Source organism: Fukomys damarensis, unplaced genomic scaffold (genome assembly GCF_012274545.1).
Source record: "Fukomys damarensis isolate Sample0158 unplaced genomic scaffold, DMR_v1.0_HiC HiC_scaffold_16, whole genome shotgun sequence".
NCBI lineage: Eukaryota > Metazoa > Chordata > Mammalia > Rodentia > Bathyergidae > Fukomys > Fukomys damarensis.
In genome coordinates, this window is record NW_022900928.1 from 100,128,776 (window position 1) to 100,150,797 (window position 22,022).

At 35.6% G+C, this 22,022-nt stretch overlaps 1 long non-coding RNA gene and 1 pseudogene across 3 annotated transcripts in view; one reads left to right on the plus strand and one right to left on the minus strand.

The window, feature by feature from the left end:
- The window catches only part of LOC104867373, a 32,654-nt gene extending 19,039 nt beyond the window's left edge, over positions 1 to 13,615 (minus strand). For 2 of the 3 annotated variants that reach the window (XR_781753.2, XR_781751.1), the window contains exons 1-2: positions 13,576 to 13,612; positions 12,811 to 12,907 (exon numbers count right to left, since the gene is read on the minus strand). This is a non-coding gene — a long non-coding RNA (uncharacterized LOC104867373). Of the gene's footprint in view, positions 1 to 12,810; positions 12,911 to 13,575 lie in introns of all 3 variants that reach the window. The other variant, XR_781752.1, reaches the window with a different exon arrangement.
- Positions 13,616 to 14,430: 815 nt separating this feature from the next.
- Positions 14,431 to 16,337, plus strand: LOC104867396 (annotated as a pseudogene).
- Positions 16,338 to 22,022: the final 5,685 nt, after the last annotated feature.

The window sequence follows — 22,022 nt, forward strand, 5'->3', positions numbered from 1 at the left end:
TTTCATCAAAAATCCTTTCTCAACACTTTGATGTCTTTGCGAGGATTTTCATGGTGGCTTTATCACAACTGTAACTGAATAGATACTAGTGTTTGTATTTGTTTAACATATACACCCACTGGGCCTCAAGCTTTATGACGGAGAGAAGAAGTACCACGTTCCCCTACCTTGTAATTTCAGCCCTAATATCTCATGGGGATGGGTTCATCATTCACGTTCGAAAGTAGCTGGCTGAATGGATTACTGATCAATGCTAAACTACAGATGAAACTTTAAATACCATAATAAATAAGAAGACAGCTATGGCTTGTGTTATTCCTTTTATATAAAATATCCATTATAGACAAATTTATAAGGACACCAAGAAAATTCCTGATTGCCTAAGGCTACAAGGAAGAGAAGGATAGAAAGTAACTAATTATAGGGATGGGGCTTCATTTTGTGATAATGGAAATATTCAAATGTTAAATTGTGTTGAATGTGCAGCTCTGCAAATAAATTAAAAATCCCTTGCCAGCTATACATGGTGGCACACAACTGTAATCCCAACACTTTGAGAGGCTGAGGCAGGAGGATCGCATGTGTTGGCCTAGGCAACTTAGTGATTTAGCAATTTCCTGTCTCAAAATAAAAAAAAAATGTTTTAAAAGATGGGATATTGTTCAATGCTAATGCTTTGGGTTCAGTCTTCAGTGCCATAAAACATAACAAAACAAAAACTGAATTTACACTTTAAATGAGCAAATGTTATGACTGATGAATTATATCTCAAAAAATCGATTAAATTGTTGTTGAATAAATAAAAAATCTGAAAGATCAGATTGAAAGTCAGATGCCCCTTTATTAAGTCAAGGGGAGATATTTCTGGACCTGTCTCACATGGTCCTTCTATTACAGACTCTTCAAAAATGTATTTCTAGCATGAAACATTGTCAATCGTTTTTGTTTTCATTTTATATCACTGAATCCATATGATGGTGCTTGCTATAATTTCTTCCATCTTTGAGTCATATAAATGATTTTCAATTCTCTCAGACTCCAATGTTTATACAGTTTTCTACCAAATTCTAATTGTCGTCTATTTTCTCTATCCATTATTAAGTCTTCGTGAAGCACTGAAAATTATTATTAAAACAACAACTAAGAGTGACCAAATGATGACAATCAACTTCTTCATTTCCCTCTTCCTCCTCAATGCTGCTGTAATAAATATGTGATGGTTGGAGCTCTAGCAGCTATTTTGGGTAATGAGGAAAAGGTATGCCCTCTGTGAGTAACAGCATCCAGTGGAAAAAAGATCAGGAATCTTTATTCCACTTAATTATAGTAAAATAAAAATTTTAGAATATTTATTCTAAACTTTAAGTAGATGTTGTCTAAACTCTAAGGAAATATCTTTCTAGTTATCGAGACAATAGCTTACAGAAATAATAATGACAAGAATACTGACGCTCTCAGAAGGAGATAACTCTGGAGTTAAAAAGATGCACTCAATTCCATCTTTTATGAGGTGCACAAAGTTGGGAAGTTAATTAATCACTGAGCCACAGGTTTTTATTTTGTATAATGATGGTAATGATACTTACTGATTTATCAAAGAATAAAAATTATTCAATCTGTTTGAGGATTCCCAGGAACCACAGGGATGCTGGAGATTCTTCAAATAGTTGCTCCACCTAACCTAATTTTTCTATCAAAGAGACAACTCTGTTTTATCTTTTTAAGTCATATCACTTTGCCAAAAAGCCAACCAGGAACATTACTTGTGAACTTACAATGTGCCTTGCAATGCCCTGGGAGTCACGGAAAAAGAGAAATAGAAGACATTACCACTGTTTTTGAAAGTCACGAGTCACAAAAGAAAAGCCACAGAGAGCAGAACATGGTGTAAATATTCAACTGCACAAGCAGAAAGGACGCTTCATGGGAATGTTACAATCAGAGCTATTGCCCTGATACAAGGTGGCATAAAAAAGTTTAAAGAAGGAGGATGTGCTTAAAGGAACTTAAGAAATCTTTGCAGAAAGCTCTACAGCAATGATGCACTAATGATGGATTATTTTGTGCCATAATATTATTGTACTTTAATTCATCATTTCCTCTGATCAGGTAATTAATACTTGGCCCAGACCAAGAAAAATATCCAATGATAATGTTGCCAAAATACAGCTGCTGAGACTATACCACTCCAGTCCGTTCCTTTCCAACTGCGTCAAATGAGTGAATTAGACACAAGAATGTAAGTGTCAGGCAGCATACAGCCCTCCTGATGCAGGACTAAAGGGAAGAATTTAAACTGTAGTAAGATTAACAAAGAATACAATCAAGAAATGATTACTTTTAAAATTTAGGAGCAAATGGAAGAGTGGGAATGAATCACATTCATCTATATGGGATCATATGAAATAAAAAATAAAATAAAGAGACATGAATGCAAAATGAATGAAAATTCTTTTCACTCAAAGGAAGGAGAAGGGAATATTAGGCAAAAAATGTCTCTGTATCTTATAGGAACTTGGGGATAACATAGCCTGTGAATGAACTAATGAGAGAGAATGAAGCTAACATACAGTATCAAAATAGATTGAGAATAGAATACAGTGAAAAGGGAGCTAACAAACCTAGAAAGAAACTGAAAAGGAAATCAAAACTGAAATTATTTGAAGCTCCATTAGAAGTAGGAACAATTGAATTACATTAAGTCTATCCAGTGATAGAAATGAAAAGGTTTTGGGGGAAAATACCAGAAAATTCAGAGTAAGAAGATCAAAAGATCACAGTAGTTGATCTTTTGGGGGAAACCTGCCAAAAAAAGAAAGAAAAAGAAAACCTAAACAACATTATGAAGAAATGGCAATGGAAACCAATTATGGGTCATTGTTCCAGGAGAAGATAAACCATAACACATGGAAACAAACAAAAAGAAAGAAACAAATTTTCAAGTACAGTTTATAAAGTAAACTTCCTAAAATAAGACTTAGGGCTGGGGATTTAGCTCGGTGGTTCCACCACCTGCCTCACAAGTACAAGGTCCTTAGCTTGATCCCTTGTACCAAAAATAAAATAAATAGAGGAAGACTTGAATGATCAAATTAAAAGGAAAGTGTACTGATATATATAACTCAGTGAATTTACAGAAATTCTGAACTAAGAAAGAAATTTCCTACTGTGCCAGCAAAAACCTGCGCACCCTTCAGAAAGAAAAATAAGTAACTAAAACTGGTCCCTGGCTCTCATAATCCCAGGATATTTGTCGATCTATGTTGTCCTGCAGCAGAGAACTGACTCACAATTTCTGCATACAGCTATGTTTTGATTCCAGTTGGAAGGCATTATTATAAGCTGGAAGATATTTTCCTAAGCAAACAAATTGAAAAAATTTGGAATTCTAGCAATAATGTTTCCTTCATTTCACACCCACTTGAAGATGGAAAATCCTGGAACAAAAAGCTGAATTAGAATAAATTAATTCTAATTGGTTAAGTGGTTAAATAATGGGAAAAAGGCCTGGCAGAGAGCATGAAATCTGAAAAAAAACATATAAATGGGAGGGTAAATAACAATACTCAGAAAGAGGATAAACATATGTGTATCTTATAAGTCCTACAAGAAACTCAGCTATTTAATAGTCAGAATAAACTGTTGCTATTGGGCTGAGCCCAATGTCCTAGACATACTAATAACAGAGAGAAAAGAGGAGAAAGGTGGAATAAAGGAACTATTACGTGTTACAAAGGGAGCTGAGCTATGTACTTTTACCCTTGGCATTATGCACTTACATATTTATATGCATATAGATACACACGTGTGCACATAAAGCACATTTATATTTGGAATAACTTTATTTTATTTTTGGTATTTTACTACATTTATTGGTACTTTTTAAGTGTAAGTGTAGTTACAATCATCGCTGGGATCTTGTACCCTTGCATGACAGGTCCTGGTTCTCGTTTATCCCCCCTACCCCTGCCCTCCCTTCACCCCTCCTCCCTCCCCTATTTACAAAGACTTTGTTTCCATTTTTTCCTTTTCTCGTATTTGATATAACTTTAAACACATTTGATTCTTTCATTGTAAATGTAACTATTGTTAGAATTACATGAATTCCAAATAAGGAAATAAAAGAACATAAAAAAAAGATCAAGTAATGAAAGAGAGATATCTTAAGGAATTGGCAAAGAAGAATACAAATAAAACCACTTAAACTCAGTGAGAAAGTGCATGACCAGCATGTGTGAGGCCCCAGGTTCAGTTCTCACCATCACAACAAAAATCATTTATTAATTCGAGGTATTGAATGTCCGCTAGGTACCTGCTATTGTGTAACAAGATGAGTACAAAATAATAAAGGATGACAACATTTTCCCACCCACAGAGAACCCGGAAGTCCAGGAGTTACACACACGACACATACAAGCACATCAGATTATAATCCTCATCACTTCAAACTCCATGCCTTATTCGCTCCACTGCAGCTCCAGGAAAGCCTGACTGTTACCAAGCTTGGTGCTTATACAGGGCACATGGCCACCTTCCACCCCTCACAACAGACCTGCGCATCATCCCTGCTCATCAATCAGGCCCTTCCTTCGTAAATATGAATTTAAAGTTAAGATTCACTTGATAGTTAAGGGAAACTACCCACATGGAACGTAAGTCCAAAGGCGAACAGAACTGAGCTCAGGTAGCACAGGTAATTTAAAGCACAGATGGAATTATATATATATATAATTTTTTAAAGGATCTACTTATCAACCTGGGGTTTAAGGCAATTTTATATCTGTAGACAAAACAGAATGCTATGATATAATTCTTGGCAAATGAATAAAATGAAAATTAGATGTGAGGAGAAAGGAGAGGATGAAGTAAAAAAGAAGGAAGAGAGGTAGAAATATCAGCAGATAAATGAGATAACAAAATGGACAGTATTAAAATCTAAGACAAGAATTGGTAATTTAAAATGTGAAATAATATTGCCCCTCTCCATTTACAAAAGCTTTGTTTCCATTTTTTCCTTTCATTTCCTCTCTCTCTCTCTCTCTCTCTCTCTCTCTCTCTCTCTCTCTCTCTCTCATCCCTGTTCTCTTCCCTCCTCCTTCCCTGTTCCTCTTCCCATTTGAGTATGCTTTTCTTACTTCCCACTACCTATTCTCCATTTTTCTCCTTATTTACTCTGGGTTTCTCACACAAGAGAAACAATGTAATATGTAAGCTTGTGCTTCTGATTTATTCCTCTTAACATTATGATCTCAAGGTGCATCCAATTGCCTAAAAAGTCTCAGTTTTAGCTCGTTTATAGCAGAGCAGTACTGCATTGTATATAAAAAACACATTTTATTCATCCATACATCTGTTGATGGGCATCTGGTCTGTTTCTAAGATTTAACTATTACAAATCATACATTTTAAATATGTAAATGTTTTGTTATATTTCTGTAGGCTATTGCTATAATAGAGGTCCAGAGACAGAGAAGAGAGGGGGAAAAGAGGACCAGAGGTTAGCAAGAAAATCTGAGGATGTATCACAGAATTAATGAAAGGTCACAATAATATTCAGATTGAAATAGGCTAAGAAAAATAAAGTAAGTCACATATCATTGAAGCCTTAAAACTCCAAGAATAAAGACAAAATATTATAAACTTTCCAAAAATCTATGCAAAATGATCCATACAAATAAAAAAGGAAACCGAGGTCAGTCTTCTCATCCACATCATCGGACATGAGGAATGAAGGGGTTCCCATCTCAAGAAATCTACATTCAACTAACTAGTCAATCAAAAGGCATTTCCACACCGGCAGGAACTCAAAAATTCACAAAAGACAAAACAACCAAAGTATTCATTTGCACAAAATTCGATATGAATTTTAAAAAGAAAAGTGTAAAAATGCAACATGGAATATAAGAAATGGTATCAAATGAATTGTGACATAGGCCAAATTAGAATCAGCTGAAATATTTTTAAAATCTGTGCCCTACTGCCCCCAAACTTGATCAATAAAGAAGAAGGGGAAGAGGGAGCAGGATATTGAGAAGAAGAGGTAGAAGGAAAAGAAGAAAAGGAGAAAGAGAAGAAAGGGCAGAAGGGGATAAACTATCAATACTTTTCAGGATTCAAAACATAACTCTAATATCCAATCAAAATAAATGAGAAGGTAATTCTTGGGACCACAGCACTTCAAATTCTATTTCTAGAAGTCAAATGTAAAGATTGATTTAATATTACAACCAGAGTACATGGTTAGGCTGTGGATAATGTTCTTATATTCAATCATAAAGATGTAAGTGGAGTTTCTGTTGCTGCTATCGATGCATAACATACTATTATTAGTCTTTATACATATATATATATATGTACACACACACACACACACATGTATATATATAAATTGAATTTTGGGAAACTTTAACGGTGCTGCCAACTTTGGAAAAAGTCATCCCAATTTACTGTGTTGACTTGGCATTGTCCAGAAATGGACAACCATATTGGTCTAGAAATGTTAATTTATTTTCATTTTTATTTTTATTTTTTCCAACAGAGGGGTAACATCGTACTAAATATGTAAGGTCATATCTACGTGGGTTTGATTTCAGAAACTAATAAAGTATTCTCTAAATAATGAAAAAAGAATAAGATAAGACTATAAGAGTAAGAAGCAATTTAAATATGTTCAAGGACCATTTTCATCTCCAGAATTAAGGATTATTTTGATGTTACATCATTGCCTTTTCTCTTTTACTTTCCTTTTTAGTTTTAGTTTAGGATTCCCTATTTTTAATGTTCATACAGAGATTTCTTTAACTGAAATACTGAATAGTTTCTTTGGTGTGAAAAACTATAATAGTACACAGGATACTAATGAGATAATTAATAATGTGAAATAGGAAGTAAAGGGCTAAAGGTGTAAGGAAAGTGGGAAGGGTGGGGGAAAGGTAATAAGGGAGAGGAAAAAAATATGAGAAACTGAAAAAAATGGAAATAAAGTGTTTGTAAATGGGGAGGAGAGGAGGGGGTGTGAAGAGAGGGCAGGGACAAGGGGAAAAATGAGAATCAAGACCTATTATGTAAAGGTACAGAATCCCAGTGATGAATGTAACTGTATTGTATACCTAGATTGTACCAATAACCTTAATAAAAAGAAAAAAAAATGTCAAAAAAATAATTGTCTCATGTAAATCAGGGATCAGTGAAGTGCTTGTAGGGATGTAATAACAATTGCACAAAATTCTTAGTTTTTCACAATGGACATCATAAAATATATAAAAATTATATAAACAAAAAAATTTTACATACATCAGTAATTGAATAAATGAATGATAAAACTGCAAAATAATTGTATGGAATAAAAGAAGTCAGTTTGAAAGTATGCACTATATGATCCTACCTATATAAAATAATGAAAGATGCAAACTGTATAACTGAATGGCAAAGAGTAGTTACCTGGAGATTCTAAACATTTGGAGTGAGGAGGGAATAGAAGGGAGTAATTACAAAGGCCATGGGGGAATTTTTAATTATGTTTATTTTACTTTTCTAAATTGTGTTGATTTCACAAGTGCATGCATATGCCAAAATTTATTAAAATGTACAATTTATGTATATTTTGTTCCACATTAACTCATTAAAACGTCCATCTTTCATGGGAATCTCTGTTTCGTTGTTACTACAAAGTTAGTTAAAGATCAACGGAGCTTCTCAAAGATAGCAGATTATCACAGATTACCACTTTAGGGCTGGGGATTTAGCTCCGTGGTTCCAGCGCCTGCTTCACAAGCACATGAAGCACATGGACCCAAGATCAATCCTTGTTACCAAAAAAAAAAAAAAAAAAAAAAAAAAAAAACACTTTATTTAGATTTAGATTTAAAATAAATGCAGCCATATAACAAGCCATAAATAGAAAACGGACTCTATAAGTGAGTGATTTCAACCAATAATAAACTATGGATTGATTACAGAGATGCAACAGATAAAGAGGCCAAAAGAAGTTCTCAGTTTAGACTGCCTTTAGAGGTGAATGGGGCTGCAGGGAATTGATCTACTTGGAAAAAGCCCATGGGAAACCATGGGGAAGGTAGAATGAGAAACACTGTGTTGGATGGAGAGAGGGTGAGAGCTTATGGCAACAATGTTAAGCCAGCAACTAAACTCAGTTTCTGTCTCCTGCTCTCAGAAATTTATGTAGTATCCTTGTCCTCCACCTGTCACTCTACAGCTAAGAGACCTAGCAGAAGTGTGTAAAGATCTCAGCCTTCTAGTTTTTGCAGTGAAGGAGAAACCACCAATAGAGCTAAGAGATAACCTACAGTGTGGGGGGAAAACAAAAAAAAACAAACTTTACCAGCTACTCCTCAGACAAAGGACTACTATCTAGAATGTATAAAGAAATTTTAAAAAATCAGACTCCCCAAAAAGACCTCATTCAAAAATGGGCATCTTTGGGCTGGGGATTTAGCTCAGCAGTTCTGTGGCCTGCCTTGCAAGCACAAGGACCCAAGTTCAACCCCCAGTACCAAAAAAAAAAAAAAAAAAAAAAAAAAGGCATCTGAAATGAACAAACATTTCTCAGGCAAAGAAATAAAAGCAACAAATAAATATATGAAAAAGTGTTCAACATCACTGATCATTCGAGAGATGCAGATGTAAAACAACACTGAGATTCCACCTCACCCCAGAAAGAATGGCTGCTATCAAGAAGTCAACCAATAACAGATGCTGGCAGGTACAACCACAGTGGAAATCAATATGGAGATACCTCATAGAACTAGGATTAGAGGTCCCTTTTGACCCAGCTATCCCTCTGCTGGGTATCTTTCCAAAAGAATTAAAAGAAACATGCCACAGTGCTATATGCACACCCATGTTTGTATCGGCACAGTTTGTAGTAGCTAAAACTTGGAAAAAAAACAAATGCCTACCAACTGGAGACTGAATAAAGAAGATGTGCTTTTTCTATAAAATGGAGTAATGCTCAGCCATAGAGAATGGGAAACTAGAGACATTTATAGCTAAATGAATACACATTGAGGCCATACTCAAGTGAAACATAGGATGCACTTGAGTAAATACAGAATAGTTTCTCTGGTGTGAAACACTAAAGGTGTAAATAAGGTTCAAAAGGTATAACTGATAGTGTGAAATAGGAAGAAAATAGCTAAAGGGGAGGGGAAGGAAATAAGGGAAGAGAAAAAAATGTGAATAAAGGAAAATATGGAAACAAGTCTTTGGAAATAGGGAAGGGTGAAGGGGATGAAGGGAGGGCAGGGGTAAGGGGAAAAAAAAGAACCAAGATATATCATGTAAAGGTACAAGATCCCAAGGATAAATGTAACTGTATTGCATGCTTTAAATATACCAATAAACTTAATGCAAAAAAGAACTTAAAGAAATGGAAAAGATATGAAGAAAGATATAAAACAGATAATGCAGGAGAGCATCCTTTTTATAGACTAAAGAGAAAAATGCCAAGAAAATTATCAAAGAATAAAGAACTGACATTTTTTTCTGAGTCACATATTGAAAAGCTGCTTCAAATGAATAAAAGAAGTCTATGTCTAGAGATATTACTGTGATATTTCATACCATCACAAAGTAAGATCTTGAAAACATCTATGAAAAGGAAAGAAGCCCCTTAAAAAAATGGTAATCAAATTGGTATCACATCCTATAGGTCAAAGCTGGACCCTAGGAAACAATTCATCAGTGTTTTCAGAGTTCTTTAGGTAAATCATCTTAACAAGGAATTCCACATTGTACAAAACAATCAGTCATGTGTCATGACAAATAAAAGAGCTTCAGATATATAGGAACAAAAATTTTTCTCTCGCACACCTTTATTATGAGGACAGTTACGAAGACAGAACATAAAGCAAACCTGTGAGTAATTGCAGGGTGAATGGATTGAAAGTGGTAATATGCAAATAGGAATATTATTCAGCTATAAAGAAAAATGAAATATTATGACTTACAGAAAAATGGAAGGAACAGAATGACATAAAGTGAAATAAACAAGACAGAAAAATACGAGTCCTGCCTGTTCTGCCTCATATGTGAAAGTTAAAAAATCTTCCAGAATGTAGAATAGTGATTTCAAGAAGTTTGGAAAAATCAGTAGAATAAAAAGAGATTAGATTTGACCAATACACATTACATGCAGGTGTTTCAATATCACACTGAATCACGTTAACATGTATGATTAATACATGTGGATCAAAATTAAAATAATTTTAAAACATGAAAAGAAAATCAACATGCCAACATAGTGAAGTACAGAAGGAATGTCAAGGTGGAAGCTGTCTGAGACTAACCCAAAACAGTATCTGGGGTGTCTGGGGCAGCAAGGACTCAATAGATGGTGTTGGAGGTGGGACAGAGGTAAAATCAAGAACATGATAATGGCGAAGCTGAAAGTCCAATATTAATCAAAATCAAAAATTATACAAAGACGGTAAATACAAAATTATAAGTAAATTAATCTGGTGCTGGCAAAATAAAAAGGGATGGAGAGAATGTGAAATAAAAATAACTGAGATGTGCTATGCACATGTACCAATCCCTTGAAATGAATGTAATCATTACGTACTGCCAATATATAAAAATTTTTAAAAATTCTATGTGGGGTACACTTATAATTCTTTTTTGTTTGGTTTGTTTGTTTGTTTGTTTGTTTGGTACCCGGGATCTAACTTGGGTCCTTGCACTTGCAAAGCAGGTGGCAGAAACACTGAGCTAAATCCCCGGCCCTATAATTCTTGACTTCGTGGTGAACAGCATTTTCTCAGGCACTATAATGTAAATCCTGCTTACTCTGCCCTAGAACATATTAAATTTCTAGAACCAACCCATACACAAATCATTTACCAAAAATTCCCTTCATTATGGTTATTTAGCATAAAGTTCAATCTTAGTAATGTTAAAATGAAAGTTCGGGTGAAAAGACTTAGGAGGTACACCAGGGAGAAGAGAGCTAAAAGGAAGGGTAAAGCACCCCTAGGTCTATATTACACAATGATAGCATTATAAATACCATTATAAATCATTCACTGGCACCTTTAGCAATCTTAGTTTCCCAAATAAAACAAAAACAGAAAGAATATTGCAATATGGAAACTTGGGCTAGGATAAATAGAAAAAACAGTCCCTAGTAAACATCACTTTTATTTTAAGAAAGCATTAATGTCAGTTTTCTAGATTAAGTATCTCATGCCCCAAGTTCAAATTTACATTCCATTATGATAGTTCACTCAGAAAACATATGACTATGTATGTTTAAAAACACTACTACCAGCAGTTGACTTTTATCTATAAGTTGTAGTTGTTGTTTTTTGCCCTTTCAAAATTAAAGTCAAAAAAGTTCCTAAGCTGAAGATTTTATTCAGTTAAAATGACATACAACTCAATTACAATCGTAATTGTATCCTCTGAGAAAGAATTGTATGTATTTTATGAGCTTATTCATCTTATCTAAATCAGTGTTACATTTCACTGATCTGTATTAGACAATGCGGATGTTAAAAGACTTTCACAAATAAGTTTCTAAGCAGCACTAATAGGTTCTGCATCACATATTTTGAATTCTAATGCAGTAGAGGTAAAAAAGTTATTATATTTTTATTGACATGTCTCCTTTTACCCTCAATGTCACTTCTGTTTGCCATTGTCTAGTTAATAATATTGATTTTCCTTTTCCTTTTAATGACCCTTAAGCTCTTTTTCTACATTTGTATTCTTTATCTTGAAAGTGGCAAATACCAGTATTGGCTCTCACACTATTGTGAACAGGTTGGTTTTATAATAGAATAGTTTCTACCACTTAAATATATGGCATAACTGGTATACATGCTTATATTTTATACTCTTCATTTTCCTGTGTCTTTCATATTCCATTATGCTCTAAGATTGTATAAACTTTTATATTCAATGATAAGAAAATTTGAAGTCAGTATGAAAAATGTTTATCAATTACTAGTTTCATGACTCTCACATGTATAGGAGAACCTCTCATAACTTTATAGAACAACAAAATAGATGCATCCTATATTTTTACTGTTTCTTGCTTTTGCAGAAGTGCATTTCAAAGATACTGTATATGATTTTTGCCCCACATCTTCAATTGGCTGTCTCTTACATTAGAGGAAAATCTCACATTATCAACTTCATCTGTCTTTAATTCTTACAATTATTTAACTGTACTTCTCAAGACTACCTTACTAGGAGTGTTTATTGTGTGGACTAGCACTCTAATCTAACAAGTTTTATTCATATTTCCCCATTCTCTGGCACCTTCTTCTCTAATATCAGGTTTCTGTGGCAAGATTACATCACTGACTGTGGTTGCCTAGCACTCATTTCACTCTACGTGGTCTCTAATTTATCATGGGAGTTGTATTTTCTAAGTATAGAAATAACACTTCTTGTGGAATATAAAGCGTATACGATATGTAAAAAAGATGGCACATACGGGAAAAATTGACTTGAACAAGCTCAGAAGACAATTCCAAATTCTTATCAATGGGCTTCTTGTTTTTTGTTTGTTTGTTTGTTTTTTGGTACAGGAGATCAAACTTCAGGACCTTGCAATTGCGAGGCATGCAATGGAACCACTGAGCTAAATCCCCAGCCCTGGTTTCTTGATATAAAAAGTTAATTTTAAACCAGAAAGAGACAACATCTTGCTGGATTATTAGCTTAATGTAGTCAACTAATCAGGAGTTTGGGGTTATGATAATTTTATCCATGTAATAGTAGTTAAATTTTTCGTACAGAAAAATTATTGGCTATTATCTCTCTTTTCCAAATTGAAGTGAGTACCTTTCTCTTATTTGTTGCTATTATGACCATGAGAAGTGAGAACAGGAACAGGCGCTGAAGATGGACGATGGCAGAGCAGTGAGTACGAGCACCATGGCTTCTCCAAGGCAAAGTGCCCAGATTTGGAAATCAACAGCCCAGAGAGGAAATAGAGTGAGTGAAGAGCACACAGCAACCACAAAGGAAATGACAGAAGAGAAGAAGAAAATAGGATCCATTACTATAAAAGAAATAGCTCAGCAACACAGACCAGAGACCTTGAAGAGTTCTACGTACTGGGGCGCAACAGGGATAATAGGAGACAATGCTTCCTGAAGGACCCCTCCCAGAGTTAACAATTCTTAAGTAAGGGGGAACTAGTCCCAGGATGCAGTCATTCAGAGTAGCAGCACCCTATTTATTAAAAAACTTCAGAGTTTGAACTCCGAATAGCCCCGGGGCCACTTCACTGCCAGTGCCCAGAGTGGAAGGAGGGAAGCTCTCTTCACAGTAGTTTGCTGGCAGCTGGACAGCAGACTGGGGTAAACGTTGAAAAATCGGGACGGAAACTACCCAGATTAACCCTAGCCGCAAAGGACCAGAGATGTCTCCCTCCTCTGTAACCAGAGGTGTAGGATAGGCAAGAGCTTTGGCTGGAAATGGAAAGGGGACACTCCCACCCCACCCTATGGCACAAGTAGGCAATCAACCTTACCCAGCCACCCATACTACCAGGGCAGAAACTAATCACTTTTATATGGTTAAAGGAGTCAAACTAACATTTACCTCTGTCAGCTGCTAGGTGGTGCTTGATGTTATTGCTATTGCTAACTGTCTTACTTTAGGCAGGATGTTATACCTGTGGTGATCAGTTGTTCTCCCTTCTATGACAACACTGTGATTGTCTAGGGTCACAACCATCACCGCAGTCCAGTTACCAAAGGACAGAGTGCTGAGTTAAGTAGATAGCAGCCTCGCACCCTGGGAAGGTAGGATCTTGGGATTGACACAAAACCCAAGAACCATCTACACCTAAAAGGTATCTCTGAGGAATAGATATTTCTTAGAGAAGCTTGATGCTACTGATAAAGCTATCTACCATGAGAAATCTATAAGCAACAACTCAGAGAACATAGTAAAATAAAAGCTAGAAGATGACAAGATATAGAATCAAAATGCAACCCCATGCCTTCAGCCCACCAATGTTAAATCCAGGGAACAGTAAGATAGAGGGAAATGGAAGCGTTCTTTGTGAACTCTCTGAATTGATAGCAGCAGAAGTGAAAAAAATCGATAGATGAGGTTATAGGGAATATAATCTTTCAAGTAAAAAATGACAATCAAAATAAAGGACATGCTCAGTGAAGCTAGACTAGACACAGATTAAAAAATAGAGGAGCTGGGCTTGGGCCTGTGATCCAGTTGTAGTCACACTGACAAGAACAATTGGGCCAAGCTGAAGATAACATGTTGGTCTGCCTGGAGTGTAGAAGGAATAAGATTCCAGAAGGTTTGAGATACAAGAAGGAATGATGATCAGCAAGTGTGGTGGTGCTCACCTATAATCTCAACGTGGGAGGCTGAGGCAGGAGATCACAGTGAGCTCAAGGCCAGCCTAGGCTACATAGTGAGTTCAAAGTAACATGTAAAGGGACTGGTTTAAAGCCTAGTGCCAAAGTATGACAAGAAATTCCTTCTGCAAATCCTGATGCCACTCCTGTAACTCGTGGAACTGAAAGCTCTTGGCATGAAACAGCTATATCAGGGTCTCAGACTAGGGTCAGTACAGAGCTTTCAGAAGCTTTGTGTAAGAATATAAAAAATGTATTCTCCATCTTGTGAAACCACAACTGGCATTGAAGAACCAACTGAGGGAATGATTTTAGGACCCAAAGATATGAGGTATGAAATATATGACATCTCTGGAGAAAGCATTTTGGCAATTTCTACAGAAGATCTAAAAGAATGTCTGAAGAAACCATTAGAATTCTGTTTTTCACAAGAAAATGTATCAAAGGATCTCTATGTGATATCCCAAATGGATAGTTCATCCCAATATGGAGAGTTGACAACATGGAAGAAATAAAAAAGTTGACCACAGATCTTGATCTAGTTCTTGAAGAGTTAAGTTTATCTCCAATAGTACAAGTTGATGAGAAGGGTGAGAATGTGAGACTGAGTCATAAACATTGTACTGTGATTCTCAGAGAGATTCCTGAAACAACACCAGTAAAGGAGGGGAAAGCTTTGGTCAAGAATGAAAACTGCCCCAAAGTGTTAATCTGTGTGCACATTATAGCAACTGGTATATCACCTTCTAGTCAGATACTGATGCACAACAGGCATTTAAATACTTAAGAGATGTTAAAATATTTCAGTGCAAGCCAATCACAGCAAATATAAAAGCCATCAATACATTCTTTGCTAAGAATGGTTATCAATTAATGGATTCTAGTATGTATAGTCAGCCCACTCAAGTTCAAGCACAGCATGCCTCACCAAGCTTTATGCAGTCTGTATATAATCCTTGCCAACAGTTCTCAGTTTATAGTGTTGTGTTTCAGTCTTGGGCTCCAAGTTCTGCACTTACTTTGAAACACACCTGGTTCCCTTCCCCAATGGTCATTTTGTGAATGGCTTTAACTCACCAGGATCATGTAAAACAAATGCTACTGCTATGAATAAGGGTTGCCCATTCCCAAAAACTCAGAGTCAGAGAACTCTTTTCAGAGGTCAAACATGATAAGAAGATGAAAGGATCCCAAAAGCCCATCCTTCAGCTGAAGCAAAGTCTCCAACACCAAGGTCTGACTTACTAGCTTCTAATTTTCCTCTTTTACCTGGGAGTTCATCAAGAATGCCAGGTGAACTCCTTTTGGAGAATAGAATGCCTGATGTTGTTAAAGGTGTCTAAAGAGAAAAGGAGAATGAAGAATTGAGAGTTAGTTGCCCAGTACCTGCAGAAGATGAGCAGACATACTTTACTTCAGACCAGCAACTCAGTATGAGTACCAGTTCTCCATGTGCAACTGAGCTTCCTCTATTGAGCACAACTCAGCAAGAAAAGGATACAATAGATGATTCCACTGATCAGAAAGATGTTATCAATCAGATCACTACACCAGTTTCTTCCCCAAGTACTTTAAAGCCATCAAGAGCAAATACAGCTTTGCCATATAACAGTAATATAAATGTAACCACAGCTGTGCCCCTACAGGAACCCAGAAAGTGAAGTTATGCTGAACTATGCCAGAAGCCCCCTGATGAGCTATCTCCAGTTCTTGTGTAGCCACAACAAGAACTTCACTCCAATTCAGTGTCTCCCACCAAAAACCAAGAGAACGGAGCTCCTGAGAAGTCTGTTGAGAAGCCAGAAGCAAAGGCTGGTAAACATTATTCTGACTTTCAAAGCAGTGCCATTCCCAGGGGAGCAGCTGGAAAAATCAGGGAACAGAGAAGACAGTTTAGCCATACATAGGGCTATACCTCAGGGAGTGACTTGGTGTAATGGCAAAGAATAGTACGTACTACCCAGATCACCAAAGTAAAAACAAACAAAATACTCAAAAATTTCTCTCCTCCTATTAAACTTGAGCCATGACTGTTTGAACTGTTTTGGAGGAGAGGGACTAGCCAGGAAGAATGTGCAAAGTATATCATTGTGGATTTTGGAGTTGTGAACAGTAGGATCCCAAAATTCATATACATAGATATAGATAGATATATAGATATAGATATAGATATAGATATAGATATAGACATAGACATAGATATAGATATATATAGAGAGAGTGCACTTAGGAAACCATGAATTCCCAACATAGAAAAGAAATGGAGTCCACAAACAAATTCAAACAGATATCCAAGAGATTTAAAAACTCCATAAAAGTCTTCATATTTAAACCAAGCTGAGGATAGAATATCAGATCTAGAGGACAGGACTGTTGTTACCAGCCATGAAAAAAAAAAAAAAAAGATACCTTAAAGATAGCAAAAGGCCGTGGAAAATCTATCCAATAATTGCAAGATGATGCAAAGAAAAGTGATATAAGATTAATCAGAGTCAATTAGAATGTAAGAAACAGGGAAAATGTCATAAAAACATGAAAAAGGTATTTGACATACAAATGAGTGAGGCATAGAGAACTCCAAACAGCTATAACCAAAATAAGTCCACACCAGGACATATAATAATCAAGATTCCTGAAATTCAGAAGAACAGAATATTAAAGTCTGTTACAGAAAAGAAACAAATTGCCTATAAAGGAACACTGGACAGCAATCAATCCTCTGGCTACCTGGAAAGGGGGAGGATGAGGGCTAAATAAAAGACAGCAGAGACTTGAGTACCTTCACAGTATATGGGGGCTGGGTGGTCAGTGCTTCAGTGTGGGCAAAGACAAAGACCCTCCGAGCTGGCCACTATTTATTGGGTACACACAATAACTGGAGGGAGCATCAGGTGACTTAGAGGTGGCAGTAATCCTATGCAGATGAGGATCTTATGTTGATGAAGGCAGTAAGGAAAGCTTTCTTACAATAATAGGTGAGATGAATTCAGCTGATACGGAATTTCTTCCCTCCCCAAGTGAAACCTTTCTCTTACTCCTGGGTTGTCAAGGAACCAGGATGTCTTTTGTTGATGGAATCTTGCACTTCAGCATCATAGTGTCACAGGACCATTGAGGTCTCAGCTGTGACTGGAGTCAAAAATAGAGTTATGTTTCAGCATGACATAGTCAGCTCATGGGCAAGGTGACTTTGGGCCTTAGACAGCTACAATCATACTTTAATAATGAAATGACGGGCCAGGGATTTAGCTCAGTGGTTCGGTGGCCTGCCTTGCAAGCACAAGGACCCAAGTCCAATCCCCAGTACTAAAAAAAAAAAAAAAAAAAAAAAAAAATGATTTTTTTCTCCAAAATTATGTGGAATGCCTCCTGACAAAGGAAAGCCCATCAGAATCACAGCAGACTTCTCACCACAAACTTATATGGCAAGGAGAGCTCTAAGTGAAGTATTTCAATTCTAAAAGAAAACAAACTCAAACCCAGATTGATGTACCCTGCCCAACCATATTTCAAAATCAACAGAGAAATAAAATACTTCCGCAGCAAAGAACTAAAGAAATTTATGATGAACAAACAGCTCTACAAAGTGTTCTGAAAGGCATTTTAGAAAGAGAGTGAAAATCACAATTTCAGGAACACTTATAAAAGGAAGCCACAAGGCAAGGCAAGAATTAAACAGAGAGGAAAGGCAGGGAACCAATGCAGGAAAACAATATGACAAGGATAACCCAATACATATCAGCTATAACCATCCATGGTCTCAATTCACCAATCAAAAGAAACAGACTGACAGGAGGATCAAGAAACAAGATTCAATAATACACTGCATATAGAAAATACATTTAACTCAAAAGGAAATTCATGTACTGAAAGTCAAAGGTTGGAAAACAATGTTCCATATGATAGGAACCCAGGGAAAAAAAACAGGGATAGCTGTTGTATTTGCAGACAATGTGAAATTCAAGCCAAAACTGATCAAAAGAGACAAAGAAGGTCACTACATACTTGCTAAGGGAAAACTTCAAGAAGAAGGGATAACAATTATAAGTATATATGCACCAATATTGGTACAACCAATTACATAAATATTAATGGATATGAAAAATCTAATAAGCACTAGCAAAGTTGCAATGGGAGACTTTAATACCTCACTGCCACAAATAGACAGATCAACTAGACAAAAAACCGACAAAGAAATATTATAACTGAAGCAAATTTGTGAAGAAATGGACTTGGTATATGTCTACAGAGTGTTCCACCCCAAAACACCAGAATGCATATTCTTCTTGGCTGCATATGGAATATTCTGCAAAACAGACCACATATTAGCCCATAAGACATGCTCAGGCAAATGCAAAGGAATTAAAATTATTCCATAAATATTATGTGACCATAATGCAATGAAATTGGAAATCCATAATAATGACAAAAATCCCATAAACACACAAATTAAATAACACCCTCCTGAACAACCAATGGGTCACAGACGAAATCAAAGAAGAAATTAAACAGTATCTACAATTAAATGATGATACCAATACAACAGATCACAACTTATGGGATGTAATGAAAGAGTCTAAATAGAGAAATTTATAGCAGTGAATTCTCACACACGAAAAGCAAAATGAAGAAAAGGGCTAAAGGTGTAGGGGAAATGGGAAGGGTAGGGGAAAGGAAATAAGGGAAAAGAAAACATATGAGAAAACAAAAAAATGGAAATAAAGCATTTGTAAATAGGGAAGGGAGCAGATAGTGAAGGGAGGGAAGGGGTAAAAGGGAAAATGAGAACCAAGACCTGTCATGTAGAGGTACAAGATCCCAATAATGAATGTAACTGTACTGCATACCTAAAATGTGCCAATAAACTCAATGAGGAAAAAAAAGAAAAGCAGAATGAATTTGAATAAATAGTCTAATGTCGAACCTCAAGATTCTAGAAAAAAGAAGAACAAGGCATGCCTAAAGCTCACACAAGGGATAAAATCGTAAGGATCAGAGCCGAATTAACACAATTGAAAATAAGAAAACAATACGAAGAATCAGTGAATCAAGACTTGATTCTTTGGAAGATTAAATTAAATTGATAAACCCTTAGCCAACCTTATCAAAAAACAAAAGAAAGGAAGGACACAAATCTATGAAATTAGGAATGAAAAGGGTAAAATTACAACAGATTCTGTGGAAATCCAGAAGATCATCAATACCTGCTTCAAGAAATTATACACTAATAAGGTGGAAAACACAGAAGAAATGGACAGATTCCTAAATACATATAAATTACCAAAGCTGAAACAAGATATTAAAATTCTAAATAGCCCACTATCAGTCAATTAAATTGAAAATTTAATTAAAAACTTACCAATAAAGAAAAGCACAGATCCTGTTGGTTGCACTGTTGACTTCTTCAAGAAATTTGGAGAAGACCAAATATCACTACCTCTCAAACTCTTTAATAGCCAGGGATTTAGCTCAGTGGTCCTGCCATCTGCCTCACACTCTTTAATAAAATTAAAAGGAACTACTTCCAAAATCCATCCTGGAAGCAAGTATTACCCTGATACCAAAACCAGAGAAGTGCCCAACCGAAAAGAGAACTACCAGCCAATCTCCCAAATGAATATAGATGCAAAAATCCTTTAAGATATTGGTAAAGAGAGTGCAGCAAATCATCAAAAGATTATACATCATGATCAAGTAGGATTCATTCCAAGGATGCAGAGATGGTACAACATATGCAAATCAATAAATATAATACACCATATTAACAGAACCAAGGAGTCAAAACATTTTTCACATAAGGTAAAGCATACTTTCAGTCCGAATACATTTAGTGTCAATTGGAAAACAATCTTATTTTAGTAATATTTTGGAATAATTCCTTCTGAGTTTAAGTTTATTAACTGAAGATCAGTGAAATGTCTATGAAATGGGAACTAAACAAAGAGAGTTTGAAATTATCATTTCATTTGAGCTTATCATTTCTTCACAATTTATCATGCAACTGTATCTAGGTATGAAATATGTCTGATATATTAGAAATCCATTTGAAAATGACAAGATTATGATTTGGCTTCAACAATTGACTTGGAAATAAAATCCATTAAAAAACTAAAAAAAAAATATCTCTTGATCATCTTAACAGAGACAGAAAAATAATTTGACAAAGTCCAACACTTATTCATAATTTTTAAAAATCCCTATAGAAAATTGGAATAAATGGTCTTTATCTCAATCTGATAAAAGCCATCTATGATAAACCAACAGCTAATATCACATTAAGTGGACAAAAACTGAAAACTTTTATTCTAAAATCAGGAATAAAACAAGGGTTTCCATTGTCACCTGTCTTATTTAATATAGTTCTGGAAACATTAGCCAGAGAAATTAGACAACAGAAAGAAATAAAAGGAATAGGACAGGAAAGGAAGAAGTTAAATTATCATTATTTGCAGATGACATGTTATTCCGCATAGAAGATACCAGAAACTGCACCAAAAGACTTCTAGGTTAAATAACCAAATTTGGTAGTGTAGTTGGATACAAAATCAGCACTCAAAAATCAGTAGAATTCCTGTACATGAATAACAAACTCATTGAGAGAGAAAGAAGGAAAACAACACCTTTCACAATAGCATGCAAAAATTGAAATGTCTTGGGATCAATCTAACAAAGAAAGTAAAGACCACTACATTGAAAACTACACTATTATGAAAAAGGAGATCACAGAGGATCTCAGAAAAAGGAAAGATATCCCTCTTTCTTTGGTAGGAAAAACCAATATAGTGAAAATGTCTGTATTTCCAAAATTGTCATACAGGTTGAATGCCATCTCAATCAAAACTCCAACATATCTCAAAGGCAATTCTGGGCAACACAGGCAAGGCAGGGAACATCACAATCCCTGACTTGAAATTATACTACAGAGCTACTGTGATAAAAACAGAATCATACTGGTGAAGAAACACACCTGAGGATCAATAGAATAGACTAGAATATGTGGAGACAAACATACTCAGCCATCTTATCTTTGACAAAAGGGCCAAACTAGTTCACTGGAAAAAAGACAGCCTCTTCAATCAGTGGTCCTGGAAAAACTGGCTTTCCACATCCTGAAGACCAAAATTAAACCCATATCTTTCACTGTTTACTAAACTAAAATCAAAATGGATCAAAGATCTAAATATTAAAATAGAAACACTAAATTTGCTGGAAGAGGGAATAGGTAGAACACTTGAGAACTTAGATGTAGGCAAAGACTACCTGAATAAAACTCTCATCACATGGGAAGTAATATGGAGTCAACAACTGGGAACTCATCCTATTAAAAAGCTTTGGACCGCAAAAGAAATCACTAACAGAGTGAAGCAAGAACCCACAGGGTGCAAAAACAATGTAGCAAGGTGTACCTCAGACAAAGAATAATATATAGAACATACAAATAATTGAAAAAAAACAAACCTCCTAAATTAAAAGACCCAATTCAAAAATGGGCATCTGAAAGGAATAGACACTTCTCAGATGAAGAAGTACATATGGCAAATAAATATATGAAAAAGTGTTCAACATCATGGGTCACTCAAGAGATGCAAATTAAAATAATGCTGAAATTACATCTCACTCCCAAAACAATGACTAATATCAAGAAATCAATGAAAAACCAAC